This window comes from Rhinolophus sinicus, linkage group LG06 (assembly GCF_036562045.2).
Source record: "Rhinolophus sinicus isolate RSC01 linkage group LG06, ASM3656204v1, whole genome shotgun sequence".
Lineage (NCBI taxonomy): Eukaryota > Metazoa > Chordata > Mammalia > Chiroptera > Rhinolophidae > Rhinolophus > Rhinolophus sinicus.
In genome coordinates, this window is record NC_133756.1 from 161,499,975 (window position 1) to 161,519,183 (window position 19,209).

At 47.1% G+C, this 19,209-nt stretch overlaps 1 protein-coding gene across 9 annotated transcripts in view; it reads right to left on the reverse strand.

Annotated features, from left to right (window-relative positions):
• PC (pyruvate carboxylase) overlaps positions 1 to 18,130 on the reverse strand; it is a 91,971-nt gene extending 73,841 nt beyond the window's left edge. For 4 of the 9 annotated variants that reach the window (XM_074336747.1, XM_074336746.1, XM_074336749.1 and 1 more), the window contains exons 1-2: positions 17,935 to 18,048; positions 13,405 to 13,442 (exon numbers count right to left, since the gene is read on the reverse strand). The gene's annotated coding sequence lies outside the window, so the exon portion shown is untranslated. Of the gene's footprint in view, positions 1 to 6,346; positions 6,388 to 11,323; positions 11,372 to 13,404; positions 13,443 to 17,107; positions 17,131 to 17,446; positions 17,554 to 17,934 lie in introns of those variants that run through there. The other 5 variants (XM_074336748.1, XM_074336751.1, XM_019737671.2 and 2 more) reach the window with 5 other exon arrangements.
• Positions 18,131 to 19,209: the final 1,079 nt, after the last annotated feature.

The window sequence follows — 19,209 nt, forward strand, 5'->3', positions numbered from 1 at the left end:
AAAACTACAGTCATCCAAACAGGGTGGTACTGGCATCAAGAGAGACATATAGACCAATACAACAGGGAGCCCAGAGGAAAACTCACCACGGTCAAATGATTTGTGACAAGGATGCCAAGACCATTCAGTGGGGAACAGACAATCTTCTCAACAAATACTGCTGAGAAAAATGGATGTCGACATGCAAAAGAATGAAGTTGGACCCTTACCTAACACCATATATAAAAATTAACTCAAAATGGATCAAGTACCTAAACGTAAGGCTTAAAACAATAAAACTCTTAGAAGAAAACACAGGACAAAAGCTTCACAACATTGGCCTTGGAAATGATTTCTTGGATATGACACCAAAAGCACAGGCAACAACAACAAAAAATAGACAAATTGGACTTCATGAAAATCAAAAAATTTTGTGCAATAAAAGACATTATCTAGGGGCGGCCAGTTAGCTCAGTTGGTTAGAGCACGGTGCTCCTAACAACAAGGTTGCCGGTTCGATCCCCACATGGGCCACTGTGAGCTGCACCCTCCGCAACTAGATTGAAACAACTACTTGACTTGGAGCTGATGGGTCCTGGAAAAACATACTTAAATAAAAGTTAAAAAGAAAAAAAAGACAGTATTCACAGAGTAAAATGGCAACCCACAGAATGGGAGAAACTATTTGCAAATCATATCTGATAAGGGATTGACATCCAGAATACATAGAGAACTCCTAAAACCCAAACAACAAACTAATTCTGAAATGGGCAAAGGACTTGAATACACATTTCTTCAAATAAGGTACATGAATAGCCAATAAGCAGATGAAAAGAAAGTATAATGGTGGTTGTCAGGGACTAGGGGGAGGGCAGAATGGAAGTTACTGTTGAATGAGGACCGAGTTTCAGTTTTACAAGATGAAAGATTTACGGGAATGGATGGTGGCGATGGTTGGACAACAATGTGAATGTATTTAATACACTTAAAAATTGTAAATTTGCAAATTTGATGTTATGTGTATTTTACCACAATGAGAAAAAAGGAAAATTAAATTAAAATAAGGAGCTCTTTTTGGTATCCACACTACAGAAGGGCAATATTAAAAGGTTTTTTTAAAAAAAACCACAAAAACAAACAAGAATCAGGCCAGCCTGAAATTAACACCTACCAAGATCAATTTGGCAGTGGCAGAATAACAATGGGGTATTCACAGAGCCTCCACAGGAATGCGAAAAATGTAGGAAGTATGAGCAATTTTAGAGATCAAAAGGGCAAAATATTTGGAAAAAGAGCTATGTGAAAGTATGAATCTGCAACCGAAGATAAGATAAAGGGGAAAGGGGACCAGAGTCTGAAATAGAATATCTTTTAAATCCCCTAAGACACGTATTAATAATCGCCTGTGTGCTACTCCTGATCTCAAAAGCAAACCTATCCATTTAGTGAATGCCCGAGTGGACCTAGCCCCTGGGAAGACCTACTTGGTACAGATGAGCCAAGCACAGGTCTTTAAAACCAGAAGAGGCAGACCCCAGGGATTCTATCTTCCATTACAAATTTACCAAGTGACCTTCTTCTGTATTTCCCCGAAAATAAGACCTAACCGGAAAATAAGCCCTAGCATGATTTTTCAGGATGCTGGTAATATAAGTCCTACCCCCAAAATAAGCCCCAGTTAAGATCAACAGCCAGACAGATGCATTTAGTACATCCACTGCAACACACGATGGACGTACTAAATTATAAAATAATATTAATATATAATTAAATGTACATAAATAATATTGACATTAATACTTAAAATAAATAATATAAATTATAAAAAAGTATTTGTAAATACCCAAGCGGGCCTTTGGACAAGAGGTAAACGCCTACGTAAACAGATGAACTCGAGACTTATTGCCAAATGACCAATCGGAGCACAGACACAACGCACGAATAACGTGTGCACTTGATAACGAACAGACGTGGTTGTGTCTAATATGAATTTTCATAAATCAATACGTTGTGTGTTGTAACAGACGTACTTAATGCACTCGTGTGAAATAAAGGAACATTTTCTGAATTTTGGTGCCTGCAATTTTTTGTCACTTTTGTGTGGACCATCATCCTTAACTGTCATTTTTGTGCCACTCCTGTCTCCTAAGTCTTCAGTTAACATTTGACTTAATGGTCAATTTTAAGGGACTAATATTTGGAGCCCTAGACAAGATGAGTGCAAAAAGAAAGAGCTATTCCGTCGACTACAAGAAAGCAATCGTGGAGGATTCCTGGGGCAAGAATCTTACGTCTTTCTGCAAAGAGAAGTTGGATCTCCGAATGGTTCAAAAGTGTAGAGCAGAGTACAATAACCTCAGTCAACAAGTGGACGAGGGAAATGCTAAAAAGTGCAAGTGTGGATCAGGTCGGCAGCCATTATTTCCTGAGCTGGAAGACATCATCTGTGAATGGATTGCTGACAGGAGAGCAAAGGTTTTGGTTGTGTGCAGGGCTGATATTCAAGCATTTGCCCTTGCAATGGCACCACAGTTAGAAATATCCCCAGAAGAATTCAAAGCGTCACAACACTGGCTGGATGGCTTCCTTCAGTGATAAGAACTGTCTCTAAGATCGACAACACGTTCAAGCTGGAAGATACTGAAGTTATTACACGTGCACTTGCATTCAAGTCCTTTGTTGATGGCATTGACTTTTCTAAATACCAACTCTCCAACATGATTGCTATGGATGAAACTGCAGTGTTTATGGGCCAAGGATCTCAAATGACAATTGATCAGAGGGGTGCCTCGTCAATCTACATTCTCTCCACTGAAAAGTGCACGTGTTACCTGTAGTTTGGCAATTCGTCTGGATGGAAAGAAAGCCCCACCTCTAATCATCACTAAGGGCAAGAAAGATAAGGTTGAACGTGTTTCAGGCATTTATGTTCTTGAAACCGAAAAAGCCCGGTGCACACAAGCAGTTTTAAGGAAGTGGGTCAATTTAATGCTGCCACTTGTTTTGCGAGGTGGCCAAAAAGGTCTGCTAGTCTGGGATTCAGCCAGCACTCACTGCGCTAAAGACATGAAGAACTTCCTTGCAGAGAGAATAGATCAAATAATGATTCCTGCAGGAATGACTGCCTATCTCCAGACTCTTGATATTGCAATAAACAAGCCATTCAAGGGCCATTAGCACATGTAAATCAATGACTGCATTGAAAATAGAATGGAGAGAAATCAGTGTGGAAACTTTGTGAAGCCTCGCCTGCAAGAGGTCGTGACTTGGGTGAAGAATTCCTGGGATAAGATCACTGACAGCTGTGTTGCCAATGCACTACGAGCAGCTACATGGACAAGAAGTGCTCATTTAAGGAGAGCTCTATTGCTGGACAGGAGAGATTGGGGCCAATGGTTCTACAGGAAATGGAGTCACAAGAAATTCAAGCCAGAATTCGGGGTTTGGAGAGTTATGACGATGTTCCAGAAGATGATGACATGACTGTATTTGAATAAATGTAGATTTTTGTACACGAATAAATGGAGATTGCTGTACATGAAAAAATAAGACATCCCCTGAAAATAAGCCCAAATGCACCTTTTGGAGCAAAAATTAATATAAGACCCAGTCTGACTTTCAGGGAAATACGGTATGCTAGGCTCGCTGATCTGTGACAAAAATCTCAAAGGGGCAGTGGCTGAAGTGTCCTTCTGGGGCCATACATCTGCTAGGAATGGCTGTATTTGTCCTCCACCCCAGAAATGCCCTTCATCAGCCCCCCCCCCCCGGGGGGACATGCCGGAGAAGACAGCCAGGAGGGAAAAGGAAACTGACTCAGAGTGGTAGAAACAAGAGAGGCCAGACTCAGACCGTTTCTTAGAATGCATGCCAGCCCCTATGTCATGCCGGGACTCAGCTTCCGCTCCCCACATAAGAACGCAAGACGTGGTGAGGCCAAAAAGGAACACCCACGGAGCCATAGATAGGGGAGTCATACCACTATATTCTCGACGGCGGCTGGTCGAGACACAAAAGCAAACATCCGCCAGTACCCCAACAAGGGGTTTTCCTGCACCCCAGTCTCACTGGCGACCGGGTGAGACACAGGAAGTAGGATCTACACAATCCGCAATCCACAGTCCGCTTCTCTGCCAACCAACCAACACACTTGCTAACTGCAATCCATGCCTGCTAGCCCAGCCATGGCAGTTATATCAGTGGCTAATGGCTAACTGGTTACTAGCCATTAGTAAATGGCTAACTAGCTGATGGCCAACTCGTCACAGCTGATGGCCATCTACTACCCAAGCCAGCACCGTTCCACGTGAGGCCGAGAGCCTGGAAACTGCTCTCTGGGACTCTGTCCCCACAGCCTAACTTGTAACTTCAGTCTCAACATACTTCCCCTTGTCAGGATGTACCCCACCTGTCTATGCTGACCAAATGCCATTCCAAAGTCCTAACTCATGAACCATGAAAACCAAGTAGTTGGGAGAAAAACAGAAACCAGTTTAAATTCATATTCTGAATATGCTAGGAGAATCCCTCCAAAAGGCCTCCCTCACCATGCACTTAAAAATGTAACAACAAAAAACCCTCTCAAATCTAATATCTACAAATACATGGTTTTGCTCAGTGTTAAGCAGAAAAACATTCACAGCCGAAAGCTTTTCTGAAAGAAAGGGTTTATTGAGCCACATGCTAGCCAGGAAAGGACCACGTGCTGTCTGACCCAGGAGCAGCTGGGGTAGGTGGGAAAGACAACACGTCTGCAGTCCTGGGGTTGACAGGGCTCTTTTATATATTATGTTTTGGGGAAGAAAGATGTAAGTTGTTTTGAAAGAATTTATACTGGCTGCAAGGAGGGTGGGGAGGTAAAGCGAGGCAAGTTCTAGGACAGGTGCCCAGTCCGTGAGGAAGACATATTTACTACTTTTGACTGGTTGTGGGCAACACGTGACAAAGTTCATGCCTAAGCAGGTTGGGCAGTGGCGTCCGGTGGTCTGCTATTTCTTTCCAGATGGCCACCTGGAAGCTCTGACAGACATTCAGGAACGTGAGCCGTCTTTTGTTAGACGGCCCACAGCTATAATATTAACTGGTTAATTCCTCTCCTCTCTTTCTCTCCCTCTCAACCCCACTGGAGTTTAAGGACAGCTCAGAATTTTTTTCTTGTCATCAGAGTAAACCCCCATGCAGGCAGGCAGTTTCAGCGTCCACCCATCTTGTGCTGGAAGTAAAGGGAAAGACAAGCAGCCAGAAGGTGTTTCCCTCGTGAGTAGCCCTTCCAGCCTGGCCTGAGCACGCAGCAGGAGACCCTGGCTGGCTCACCGTGCAGACGACACACTCTTCTCTCCCAGAAACTGTCAGCGGCTCCTGCCCCAAAGATCAGGAGAAACGAGAACGCCCTGAGAGGCAACAGGTGGGGAGAATCAGTTTGGACTCTGCTGGACCTCTCCTCCGGATAACGTTTCTCCGGGTAAGTTCTCAGGACTAACTGCTCTGGTCGCAAACAAACTCAATTTTCTCAGGAAATTCAGAGGTGGGCTCAGTAGCCAGTCTGTAAGGTGGCACCCTATCCCAATTCCCTATTTCCAGGCCTCTCCTCTTTTCCCACGCCCGGCCTCAGTCGTGGGTCAGCTACCTTCAGCTAAATGAATGGGGCTGCTTTTCCAGCTCTGTATTTCAGGATGGAGGCAGCGCTGCAAATGAGAGCTCCCTAAGTCCTCTAATTTCCGCTTCGCCCCATGACAACTTTTCTTCCATAACAGGTTGTCTCTGCTTCTTCCTTCCCATGGCCACCGCTCCCCAGTCCATGCGTGTAGCAGTGATGGATGTCTGAGCTGCAACAGCTGCCTCCTGGAGCTAGGCCCCCACTCTGACCTCCTCACTCCCATTCCAGGGCGGCCGGCCCATTCCTCCAGAAGAGGTTTTCAAAAGCCCATTTGCCTGTGGGTGGTCACCGGCTCAAGCATCTCAGAGACTTCTCGTTGTCTCAAATCCCAACTCACAGCCGGACTCTCATAGAATCAATCCCACCAGCCCTCGCAGTCACTACTCCCCAACAGCATCCATTGTTTCTATGGGGTTTTCTAAGCCCCAGGGTCCTGCGGGCTCAGCAGTGAACAAAGCAGACGCAAATCTCCACCTTTGTGGAGCTTCCGTCCCCTTCCTCCATCAGTGAGGCTGGGGCATCACCCCGTACCCAATGCCCGGCTTTTCTCATGCCCATGAGTTGCTCCAGTGCCACTGCCTGGGCGTCGTCCCCTCTTTACCAACCCAAATATGACACTTCATTCAAGGGCCAGCTCTCCAAGAAGTCCCTCCCAAGTAGCCACCCTCCTGACAGACCCAGTCTTCTCAGCTTGCAGGCCCTTGGACTCACGTGTTCTACTCGCCACGAGTCCCCCTGGAACGGTTCTCCACCTGTACCAGTAACGTAGCCAGCATTAGGACGTGCCCACTGGGTGTGGATCTACATAAGTTATTCCATTTAATCCCCCCAACAGCCCAGCGAGGAAGGTCTTATTGCCCATATTTTATAGATGAGGAAATCACGGCCTAAAGGGGCTGAGGAACTTGCCAGAAGAGACAGGGCGGGTAAAGGGCTAAGGCTGAACTCCATGCCTGACCCCTGACTCCAGAGCCCTGCTTTTAGCCACTTCCCTGGTCATTTTCTGAGTTCATTTTCACATTTAGCATTTTACCTGACACTCAGTAAATGGCAGTTATGACTGTTCCTTATTAACTAGTCACTACTTGAGCATGTATTTTGCCCCAGTACACGCACTCTTTCTCTCTCCAACCACAGGATAAGCATCCAAAGGCAAGAGCCACGTGGTGAAACCTCGTGTAGCCTTACAGCGTCCAGTAAAGAGCTGTGCCTGCCACTGGTGCTCAGTAAATGCTTGAGAAGAGAACAATTTCTTGGAATACTGCACAGTAATAACTTTTGCCCTTCTTACACCATTCAGTCAGTTGAGAAAACTCAGAATTAGATCATGGGGAATTTATTCTACCAAATGGTGAAATTGCCTTTCAAGACAATCACAGGTAAAAAGGAATGGAAAGATGGCCAGGGAAACAAAAACACAAAAGGGCTGCTTTTGCAACCAGCTGGAATGGAATAGTCAAAAGCCGGAAAGGTTGAGGAAAATCTTCAGGGCTTGCTGAAATGGCCTTGGGCAACCTGGCAGGGGGAGGACCACAAGCCCAAGCGACAATAAATGGCTCTAGTGAGAGAGGCTGCAAAATACCCATCAAGAGATTTACTTAAGTAGGAAAGACAGTTTCAGGTTGGGCTTTTCAGCCCTCTGCATAGTGACACCGCCATATCACATTCTAATATCCTGTGGAACAGGAAGCACCCGAGGCCAGAAAACAGGATGGTTGTGTGCAAAGACTGGCTCTGCCTCTTACTGCTGGAGCCGGGTGAGTCACCAAACCCATTAGAACCTCTGGTCTGGCATCCATCAACACCGAAACCATGAGCTTGGCCTGTGCCAATAAGAACTGTCCCACGAAGTGGTAAAACTATAAAGTACTATACACACATGGACGAAAAAGGGGTTCTTTAACAAAACCGATGGAAAGTAAACTCACAGGGTGATTTGGTCATAAATTCCCAATTGGGCAGGTCATGGTGGGTAGTCACGCTCCAGGTCTGTAACTTCTTTAGTAGAAGGTTTATTGTTGCCTTAAGCCAGCCCTGTCCATCTTCTCATGCATCTAGGTTAACACACCTTTGAAATGCAGGATAATTCTCTTTTCCAGACCCCTTGGAGGCATAACCACCCTCAAGGGAGCACATCATCTTGTAAACTATCCTGTAATCCAATCCCCATCTTGCTTTCTCCCACTTTCATGTAATCTTCCTTCCTTAATTCCAAATGCATAAAAGAAGCTGCAAACTGTCATTTTAGGAAGCATTTTTCTCAGTCTGTTGAGATCTCACTTCCAAGTGTATCCTCTGTTTGTGTCAAATAAATAGACCCTCATAAAATTTTTCTATAGGTTTGGACGTTCTTACGTCAACATACCCGTAGGAATATTACCAATAGAACATCAGCAGTTGGCTCTGTGGTTAGAGATTAGACGTCAATATTTGTTGAAACCTTGATAGCTAATGGGCAAGGGAGAGGCTGCCATTATCAGGTTATGGCAGTTGCCCTATTTTTCTTGAGGTAAAGGTTGAATTCACCTTTGGGAGCAAAATGTTTTTCCCCCTTGTATTGTAACTTCATTCTGCTATTGCCAAACATTCAGTAAAATTTTGTGAAATGTCTGGTAATATTTTTAAAAGCTGTATTTCCAGAAGTTATGAGACAGGTCTGTTTGCATGTTTAAGGCAAAATGGTATGAGGGAGAACTAGGTGACAAGCAGAAGAGTATGGATACACAGCTGGCCAAAGAAATAAGCAACCCAGGTCGAGTTTATTCATCTAACAAATACTTTTTTGAGCCCATACTATGTTCCAGCCTTGGTAGAACACATAACAAGTGTTTCTTAGCTATTTCTAGAAATACTTGGGGAGAGGAACTTGGTAAAGCCACACACTTCCTACAGGTCAAGTGTGAAAGAAGTTTGAGTAATTGTTATTTGGGGACAAAAGTGACATGTTAACTCTGAAGTTGGAAGAAATCAGAGGCATCTAAGGACTCAAAGGTCAAACACAGTTGAAGGTTTCCTATGGCATCTGTGATGTTCATCCCCCAGCCTTCTGGCCTCCATAGTTCCCAAGGAGAAATGAGCTCTCAATCTTATCAAAGATCCCTTGTACGTATGAGTTGCTTATTTCTTGCGGCTTCAAGATTTTGTTTGATTAGGATATGCCCAGGTGTGGATCGCTTTATCTTACTTGGAGTTCACTGAGCTACTTGGGTACATAAATTACTGTTTTTTCATCAATCCTGGGACATTTTTGGCCATTATTTCTTCAAATATTTGTTCTGCTCCTTTCTGTCCTCTCCTTCTACCATGTTTTCCCCAAAATAAGACCTAGCCAGATAATCAGCTCTAATGTGTCTTTTGGAGCAAAAATTAATATAAAACCTGGTCTAATATTATATTACAGGAGACTGGGTCTTATATTAATGTTTGCTCCAAAAGACACATTAGAGTTGATTATCTGACTAGGTCTTATTTTCGGGAAACACGGTAGGACTGTCATTGTGTGTGACACAGGTGTCTGAGGCTCTTTTCCTTTGTTCTGTTTTCTTTGTTTCTCACACTGGATAGTCACAATTGACATATCAAGTTTGCTGATTCTTCCCTCTGCCTGTTCAACTCTGATTTTGAGCCCCTCTAGTGACTTTTTCATTTCAGTTATTGTACTTTTCAACTCCAGAATTTATTTTTGATTTACTTATTGATTATCTCTATTTGATGAGGCACCGTTCTCATACTTTCCTTTAGTTCTTTAGACATATTTTTAAATAGCTGATTTAAAGATCATACCAGCATGGGCCAGGGAGCTGTGTCTTACACAACTAGACTGAGAGACAGCGGCTTGAATTGGAGGATGGGGGGAGGAGGAAGAAAGGGGGGGAAAATAAATAAATACATTCCACCTATTTTGTGGCCATAATGCATAAGAAATAAGGCCTTAAATAGATGAATTGAATCCAGTCTCCTGGTATAGCAATCTGGGTGGAGAAGTGCCTCATTAGGCAATGTGATGCTTCAGTCTGGGGCACCTGAGCTGTGTGACCATCCCATTGGGGGCAAAATGGCAGTGAGTCAGGCTTGGGCTAGCAGCTGGATTCAAAGGCCACGATCTAGTGTCATCCTGGCCAGGAAGCTCTTGAATTATAAAGAAATGTTATCCAGTTGAGAAAATCTCCAAAAGTTGCTTAGGAAGGTAATGTACTGTAATTTGAGAGCATGTCATTATTTCTTTATTAGGTAAGCTTCTTTAATTCCAGGAAGATATAGCATTAAGAATAAACATGCCTAAGAAAATAAAAATTATAGCATTTATAATTTCATGTTAAGAAAACTATGTGTACCGGTATCTGTTACTTTATGTACTTTAATATTCAAGGCAATTTGATCTGTTCAGATAATAAGTCAGTCTCAAGATTCCAATTAAAATATGTAAGTAAGTGGTTTAGACTTGTGATTTTAAGTAGGAATTTTAAAATCAGTATTGGCAGATGAAAAATAAACATGTAAAAAGCGCAACATCAACACTAGGGAAATTAAAAGACTGACTGTCCCCAGGGTTGGAGAAGATATACGGAGGGGCTGGAACCCTCATACAATGCTAATGCTGGTGGAAACGCAAAATGGTACAGCCGCTCTGGAAGACGGTTGGGCAGTTTAAGTTAAACACACACCTACCATATGATTCAGCCACTGCACTCCTACACACTGCCCAAGAGACAAGGAATATATGTCCATATAAAGACTCGTACACAAACATCCATAGCAGCTTTATTTACAATCGCCAAAAACTGGAAACTGAAATGACCAACAACAGGTGAATGAATGGATAAACAAATTATGGGATATACACAGAATGGAATGCTGCTCAGCAATAAAAAGGAGGGACTATTGAGACATGCAACAAATCTGAAACTAGATGCTGAGTGAAAGCAGCATGACAAAAAAGGATACACACTCTAATCCCATATGTGTAAAATTCCAGAAAATGCAAACTAATCTAAAGTAACAGAAAGCAGTTCAGTGGTTACTTGGGGATGGGGGAAGCAGACAGGGGTGGGGGGGATTACAAAGGGGCACAGGGACACTTTTGGAGGTGATGGATGTGTTCTATCTTAATTGTGGTAATGGTTTCACAAGTGTATCCATGTCAAAAATTATACATTGTTTAAATATGTGCAATTTATTATGTCAAAAATACCTCAATAGAGTTGTTTTAAATAATAAAACATAAAGCAGTATAAGAATGTTTAAGAAAATTTAAGAGAGCTTAATTTATTAGATTTACAGGAATTATTTATTAGGACTATTTGTTAATCAGGCAATTGGAAGTATTAAAGTAATTAAAGGAAGTTGAATGCAATTTGTAAATTCAATTTAAATTTTTCAAATGAGTTAAGTTTGCAAATGAGATCAAACATTATTAATCAAAAGTCTCCTTCAAAGTGATTATTAAAGTTTTCTAGAATTATAAATAGAACAGAAAGATTTATAGGCTACACTTAAAAGCTAAACTTGAAAGACTAGCCGTTAAAGAACTAGATTTTTGAATCAGTAACTTTAACAAGTTGAAAATCAATTTTTTTCCAAAGTAACTTCTGAATAATCTTTGCATCACACAAAAACCCAGGGTTGGGATAGTGTGTGGCATCAAAAATCTGGCCCAGACATGCCACTCACCCGTCACCTGAAACTCACCAAGTCACTCTAAACCTCAGTTTCCTCATCATACAAGAGGAATGTTTTCTAGAATAAATAATACATGTGTTATTTATGATTGAATATCACCAAATTTCACATTGATAAACAGCACATTCGTTAGTACAAGCACTTGGAGAAGCATACAGTGATGGGCAAATATAAGAGGTTGGCAGCATGACATCACTCCACAGTAACTGCAGCCTTTCCCAGACCTTGGGCTGATCAGTGAGACGTAGGAAAGGTGACATATGTCTCCTAAGAGACTAAGCATGACTCAGCATTCAGATCACGGAATTTTCCCAGAGGTCTCAGACAGAGATGGATATCATCAGGAAAGGAGCTGCCACATGCGGAGATTAGCCCCATTCCACACGCAGCTGGTAGAAATGTACTTTTAGAGCAGCCTCAGATACCCCAGTCCCTACCACCTCCTCTGGCCTACAGGCAAATCAGGGTAAGGACGTAAGGCACAGCACCAATGAGAGGATGCTGGGATGGCCTGGGTTATGCCTTCTGGCATAATACTTACAAAAAGAATAAAAAGGGCCCACATTCACCTCCATCCAAGATCACCAACGACACAGCAAAGGAAGGGGGCATCAACCTTCTACGGAGTCTCAGTTATGGTAAGGAAGCAAACCTCGGGCTCAGAGGGACTCAGGGAAGAGCCAAACAAGCTGGAACACATTAGATGAGCTAGGAGAAGGCAGCCCTTCTTGGCGACTCATTTTCCCTTCCTATGGATTTGGGGCAAGACATGCTATAAAAGATGACGCTCTTAACAAGGGGGTGGGGGAGGGGATCAGAAGCTTGAATTCTGCTAATCAGCCTTCTCTGGGCCCCAATTTCTCAGCTGCATAAGATAGCTGGTTTGGGGGCCTTCACTCAACTCCCCACCATGCCTCACAGGGATGCAAGTAAGAGCAGAAACATTCAACTCCATCAACCAAGAACAGGAGGACAAGAGTAAGGAGAGAGCAAGGCCGTGGGCACCTGGTGGAGGGCGGAGTCCGTCCAAAGTCTGGAGCCATTTCCACCCATAGCCCCCTGCCTGACTCTGCCAGCTCTGCTAAGCAGACTCAATCGTAGAGTGGCGCCTGGGCACTGCTGGCCCGAGACACAGGACGAGGGAGGATTGTGGGAAAATCTCAGGAAGGAGAACTCCTGGGTCATGGAGGGTCACCTGAGGAAAATCCCTACACAATGGGTGGAGAGCTACAGAGGAATCCACGCTCTGAGCACTGAACATGAGCTCTGGGGAAAACTGTCCCGGAGCCACAAAGTGCCCAGGGCCCCTGGATGTGAAATGGAGGTGGCAGCTGGCCTGCCTTTGGATGAAGGAAAGAGCGTTATCAGTGTCTGAAACGCAGGGGGAATAGGAGACAGAGGAGCGTGCCTGGCTAGGATGGTCACGGGGAGCAGCTGCGGGAGACAAGCCTGGACCATCAGGTGGACCCGGCCAGAGGGCCGTGGAATTTGGGCTGAAGGCTCCCAGCTCAGCGCCATCCGGGGAAACCTGACAAACAGTAGGTTACACAGGGCAGTGCTGCCTGCGCACTCTGGGAGGAAGAAGGGACAATTCCTCCTTCACCCCTTTGTCACTGTGACTCCCAAAGACTGAGCGTCACTGTCTGGAAACATGGATCAAGTGTTTCTACAGCCAGCTGACAGAGCCCCAGGCTTCTCCGAGTCCCTCCCGGCCTGCACCTGCTCTCCACACCGACGCCAGGGTCTTCTGAGAGGCTTCCCGGCCCTAGAGATGTTTCCTCTGCTCCTAGGAGCCTGCCACCCTCCCCATGACCAGTGTTCCGAGCCACACCCTTCCAGAAGTAGGGCTTCCTGCTGAGACTGGCCACCAGTCAATCAGGGCAAGCAGAGAGCCAGATGTGACTTCCCCTGAGAAAACTAACGGAGACCTGGAACAGACAGGGCCTGCCGGTATTTCCCAAACATCAAAGCTGGGCCTTTCTGATTGACTGAGCTTGATGACTGACATGCCAGGACGGCTAACACCTCCAGTGGCTCCTGAACAAGACCCACGTGCATCCCACCGACCTGGATTCAGGCGCAGGACTTACCCTGGGCGTCTTGTCAGTTCTCAGAAGGCAGGCGCTATCTGAAGAAAAAGAAAAACCAGCGTTATCCTCATTTCTCCAGGCACTCCCCAGAAAGCCTAGATTTAGAACCCAGAGAACAACTGTTACTTTGCTTCTATCTCAGGGAAGCGGGGGGGTTGGGGGGCGGCACCCCAGGTTGTCCACTGCCTGGGCTCCCCCACTGCTGCTCTGCCACGCCAAAACCTGTAAAGTGGGAATAATATCAACACCCATCTCGTAGGGTTCCCGATGAGTTAACACACACTGGCACCATGCCTGGTACAGAGGGCACAGACGTTAGCCAATGTGCTTAGTAAGAAGCATTCTAAGTAAAATCCTTTTCTGGCACCCACGACACAAGAACATGAAGTTCTAGAAACTTTCATTGTTGTATCTGAAGCTCTTTCTCTTCCTGCCCACTGCCACCCAGCCCCAGGCCCACTTCCTCTGCAGGGCTGTCTCCAATCCTTCAGGAGCTCCCTCCCCTCCAGACTCTCCAAGTCTGGTTCCTATCTCACTACGCACTTGACACTAATTAAGAACCGTCCTACGTGACCCGAGAGCTGTGTCTATTTCCCCAACTATTTCCTCAGATCCTTTCCTGCAGAGATCTCTCACACACACACGAGTATACCCCGTGTTGAAACCCATGGGAGCCCACATTTGGTGGTTCATGACCACTTTTGGGAGTTTACCGACTGCTTTGTTTCGGAAAGGCCACACCTGTCACTCAGCTCTAGCCACTGGTCAATAAAGAACAAAACAGAGACACAGGCCAGCCAGCCATCAAGGAACTGAATCCATATTCTGAGGACACCAGATGCCTTGGTAGATTCTGTCAAGGCTGAAAATGAATGTTTGGGGCATTCAATTCAATCAAATATTTACTGGGCGTATACCTTGCACAAGGCACCACGCCAGAAAGCATGGGCTCTGCTCCCAAAGTGTCAAAAAGCAAGTTGTTGTGGGCTGAGAGGTTAAAAACAGGATAATACATGAAAGGGGCCCACCCAGGGACTCAGCCTGACAGCCTGAGGCAGACCCCAGGTGGACTGTTCCCCAGCTGTCTGGGGGAGTTATTTCCTCACCTGTCAGCAAGGAGTTAACAGTCCCTTTGTTGTAGGGCTGTTTTGACAATCAGATAATACCTGTAAGGAGCTACCACAACACAGTAAGAGCTCAAGAAAGGTCGACATTTATTACGCATAACAATACATCATTCCTTATCATATTAGTAAAAGAGAGAAGCCACATCCAACTGAATAGATTTGGCAAGGCTTAATGTAGGCAAGCCTGAAGAATTTTGACAGGACAAGAAGTCAAGTCCTGCAGAGAACAAGGTCACCAGGGACATTGAGAGCAGAGGGACACTGAAAACCAAGTTTGGGACAACAATGAATAGTCTCCAATGAGGACTGAGGTAGAAGAGGGTGCCCGTAGGGTCAAATGGAAGAAAAAGCCCAATAGGTGGGATCACGCATTCTCATTCAACAGTTAAGAGGAAATGGTTTATTCTTTGCATCATTTCCCCATCTCCCACTGTAAGACCCTACTCCTTTGGCAGTTTGGCAAAGTACCCACAGCTGGGACTAGAGGCAGCTGAGACAAAGAGGTGAAGGGACAGTCGGCCAGGCCCAGGGGGTTTCAGAGTGAGCAGGCAAAATGCCCCACTTCTGTGAAGGTCGTCTCCAGACGACAAACTAGCCCCCAAAGAGCACGCTTTTTGGCCATGGGAAGCAGGAGCCGTTCAGAAGAGGTAAGATGCTACTGGGAGGCAGCCAAAGAGAAGGCCACACTAGTCCTCAAGGGAAATGTTCACCTGAGTGAGGCATCCAGCTCATGCGAGGAGCAGTAGAGAGAGGTCTGGGCCTGCCCAGGCCGTCCTCCCAGACTCACTGACATAGGACAAAATCATTCCTGCAGTCCCCAAACGTGAGCCCTTTCCTGGCACCCCAACTGCCACTCTTCCCTCCTTTCAATGTGAGCCATTTTCGACTAAGTCATCCAAAACATCGTCAAGCACCTACTTGTTCTGGCACAGTGTTCGGAGCTGTGATGACACAGGGAAGAGGAACGCAGAGAATTGCAACTTGGAATGAGACCCGGACCTGAGGTCCAGCCCTGCCATGGTCCCGGAGCCTCCGGGAGCCGTGCGGGGAAGACAGGCACCATGCATGGCACATGGGGACTGGGGTACTGAGAGTGAGACAAGGAGGGAACGAGGAGCAGAATGAAAGGGCAAGAGGCCTGTACTGGCACATCGAAGGCAGGGCGGATCAACCGAGGCCACAGCCGCCAGGGCAAACCTCCCCGGGTGATCCCAGAGGTGAGAACTGGCGCAGAGAAGGTCACTCGAGCTGGAGCAGGCTTCAGCAGAGAGAGATAAGGCTCAGATGGGACTTGGGGGTAAACTTCGGAAACTTTGGATGACAGCCTAATTCAATTCAGCAAATCGGTATTGAGCAACTACAGTGAACAAAGCTCCTTCCCACAGGGCAGGGCAGCCACTAAGAAACAGGAGGCTCGCTCACAAGTGGCTTCTAAAGCACAAACAGATGCAACCTGTAGCTCAGGCCTTACAAAGTGCCCTGGCCTTGTTACATCTCCTGTAGAGGCGTCTTCACAGCCTCCAAGCCAGCTTGTCACACTCACCTGGGAAGCGCTATTTTCCCCCACCCCCCTTTCACCTTCCTCAGCTTTCCTCTTGCAAGTTCTACTTGCTTAAAACTCACCTCTCCTTCACAATATAACCTCGGCTCCTCAAATCCAATCACTGCCTCTTCACTGCAGGCTCCAGAGGAATCAAAAGGGGCTCAGACTCACCCCCTCCACAAAGCCTTCCCCAATCCATCCCCATCCAGCTTTCCTTTGGATGGAGGCTGCTGGTGCTGGTGGTGGTGGTGGTGGTGATGGGCGGTCCGCCTCCGCACGACCTTGGACAAGCAACCTCACCTCTCTGAGCCTCAGTTTCCTATTCTGCAAGATGAGGACACACAGTCCATTTCTCCTCTCCCTGGCCTTACTGTGTGGCTTGACCTGATTTACAGGCCCCTGCTGAACCTCCACTTCCTGGTCCTCCTCGTCCTCTTCGGGGCCGTACCACATCCACTCAGGCTCTCTACACACATCTGAGACACGCTGACTTGCTGCTTGAGGTCTGTTTCTTCCTGTCTCCCCCAATCAGTCTGTTGGCAGTTCTAGGACAAGGATTAATCTCCCAAGTCTTCTCTCAGTGCCCAGTCTAGGGATCTGAACACGGTAGGTGTGCAAAAGAAGGCGATTAAGAGTTCAGAGAGTTAAGATGGAGAGTAGGCAGGCAGAAAAGCTGTAGCTCTGAGTTATCAGAAAGGCTGAGCACATCCACCCCCAGCACAAGTATTTGCATCACAGGCAGGGGAAGGGTGACATGGGGAAGCCAGGGCTGCTGGAGCAGTGGGTAAGGGAGCAACCGAGAAGGCAAAAACTTCTTGGTAGATTTGGGGGCTCTAGTTGTGATCTGGCAAATAGGGGCACCTCTTTGAGCCTCAGTTATCTCAGAATGGGGATAATGAGCCCTGCCCTCCTTTCTCACAAAATGAACATTCAGATTTGTAAGAATGTCAAAGCTATCAGGGACCTAGGGGCCTGGCCTAACCCCAGCATTTGTGAGACGAGAAAGGAGCTCCCCAAAAGTGAGACAACTCACTCTACACAAAGCAAGTCGGCTGAGAAGAAGCTGCATAGCAGGTCCACGACCAGGAGGGCACTTCCCCGACCACCTGCTGCTGCCCCCTTGCCCCAGCCTAGTGCACTTTGTAAACTGCTAAAAGCTGTGTAAATAACGGGCTGAGCCAAGCCCCACCTCCTCCTAATTAAACAGCCCTGGGCAAATCACTGCTTCTGTGCACCTCAAGCTTCATCACCTGAAACTAAGTGGAACCGAAAATACCCCACAGGGTAACTAGGTGGATCCTACGGAGGCGCCTGGAACACGGAAAATCCTCGCCTTACACGTCAGGGCTTTCTTCAGAACTGAGCAACTTACAGTATGATGCGGGGGAAACTTGGGCTCCCGATTTTGACACACCTGGGTTTGAACCCTCAGGGACCAAGCGCAAAGCATTTGGGGGCTCCGTGCGTCAGTTTCTCCATCTGCAAAATGGGCCCGAGAGCGGGACTAAAGCCGCTGGCGGCCGCCAGAGGTGCGGGGTAGACAAGGCCCGGCTGCGCCCGAGCCGGAGGGATGCTCGAGGGGCCGCCGGCAGGGGACGCGGGAGAGAGCGGGTCCCCAGAGCGAGTGGGCAGGGGGAGGGGCCCGGGCCTATAGCCCCCGCGGGAGGGGGAGGGGAGGCGCGGTGCAAGTCGCGTCGCGCACTGCGCGCTGATGTCTCCTCCAGCCGTCACTGGTGGAGCCCGCACCGCCTTGGCACGCACGACCCTTACATAAGCGTCCCCTACAGCGGCGCCGGCGTACGCCCACCCACTCCGACCCGCCGCAGGAAAAAGAAAGTGCGCAGGGCTGCCGGTACTCACCTCCTCCAAGCCGCCGCAAGTCGTCGCCGCCGCCTCTACGGACGCTACCTCCACTGACAGAGAGCAGCTGCGGTCTCCGCGCAATCAAACTTGCTGCAGTCCCGGACCCGCCTTAGGACTTCCTATTGGTTCAGTCAGCCCAACCCCTCCTATTATTGGACAATGGCCTCCGTCAGTCACCACTCCCCCTCTGGAGTCCTCCCTACGTCCGTCTGCCCATCACGTTTAAGCCTTGGCGCCGCACGTCAGCCCCGCCCCTCGCGTCCCCGGCGGGCCCCCGGATTGGTGACGAGCCTGGAAGAGCCCGCCCCTGGCGCACCACCGCCTACTCCCAAATCCACAGAATCCCACGTGGGCAGCACCGCCCGGGCCGCAGCCCGCAATAGACGGAAGTGGCCAGGCTCTGACACGCGGTGATTGGCTGTTGGCGGGGGTGGGGATGTGCGATTCATTCACCCGAGTAGCACGTGTCTCCCAAAGCCGCAAGTATAACAGATCACACGGGAGTTCAGGGATCCGAGCTAGACGCAAATACACGCAAGCGGATGGCGAGAGGTCGGAGGAAAAGGGTTTGCGAAGGACAGGAGGAAGGAGATGGCGCTTGTGCCACACGGGTTTACGTGATTGTGTCTTCAGCAACTGTGGGGATGGCGGTGATGGGCAGGAGTCCGTCTCCGTGTGACCTTGGACAAGCAATCTCACCTCTCTGAGCCTCAGTTTCCTATTCTGCAAGTTGAAGTCACTCAGGACCTAGAGGGTTTATAAGGCTTGGTTGAACGGAAAGCTTCATAAGCGGGGCTCTGTGCCAACCAGGGGATAGGGGAGTGACCAAAACAAATCAAAATCTCCGCCTTCCACTAAGAGAAGACAGCGATAAACAAATAAAATACGCGGTGCATCAGATGATAATCGAGGCACGGAGAAAAAATAATCTGCTTCCAGACAGTTGGGAGGATCAAGGACTATGAGAACATCTTATTAATTAAAAGTTGCTTATTGAGAATGGGGAGATATTGCAACTCCATGGTCTTCTCTGACTATGTTGTGTCTGCTGTGTTTGTCTCTCCAACTTCCTTGTCCTTCCGTCCACCTATCTGGCTGAATTCCAACCGACATAGGGTCAATCCGACATAGCTATTTTCGTAGGAAAAAAAGGATTAAAATCCCAATTCTCCAGATTCACATATTCATTTGATTAACAAACACCTCCTGAGCACATACTGTGGGCCTGGTGCTATACCAGGGACACAGTGGTGAAAAAGACACAGCTCCTAC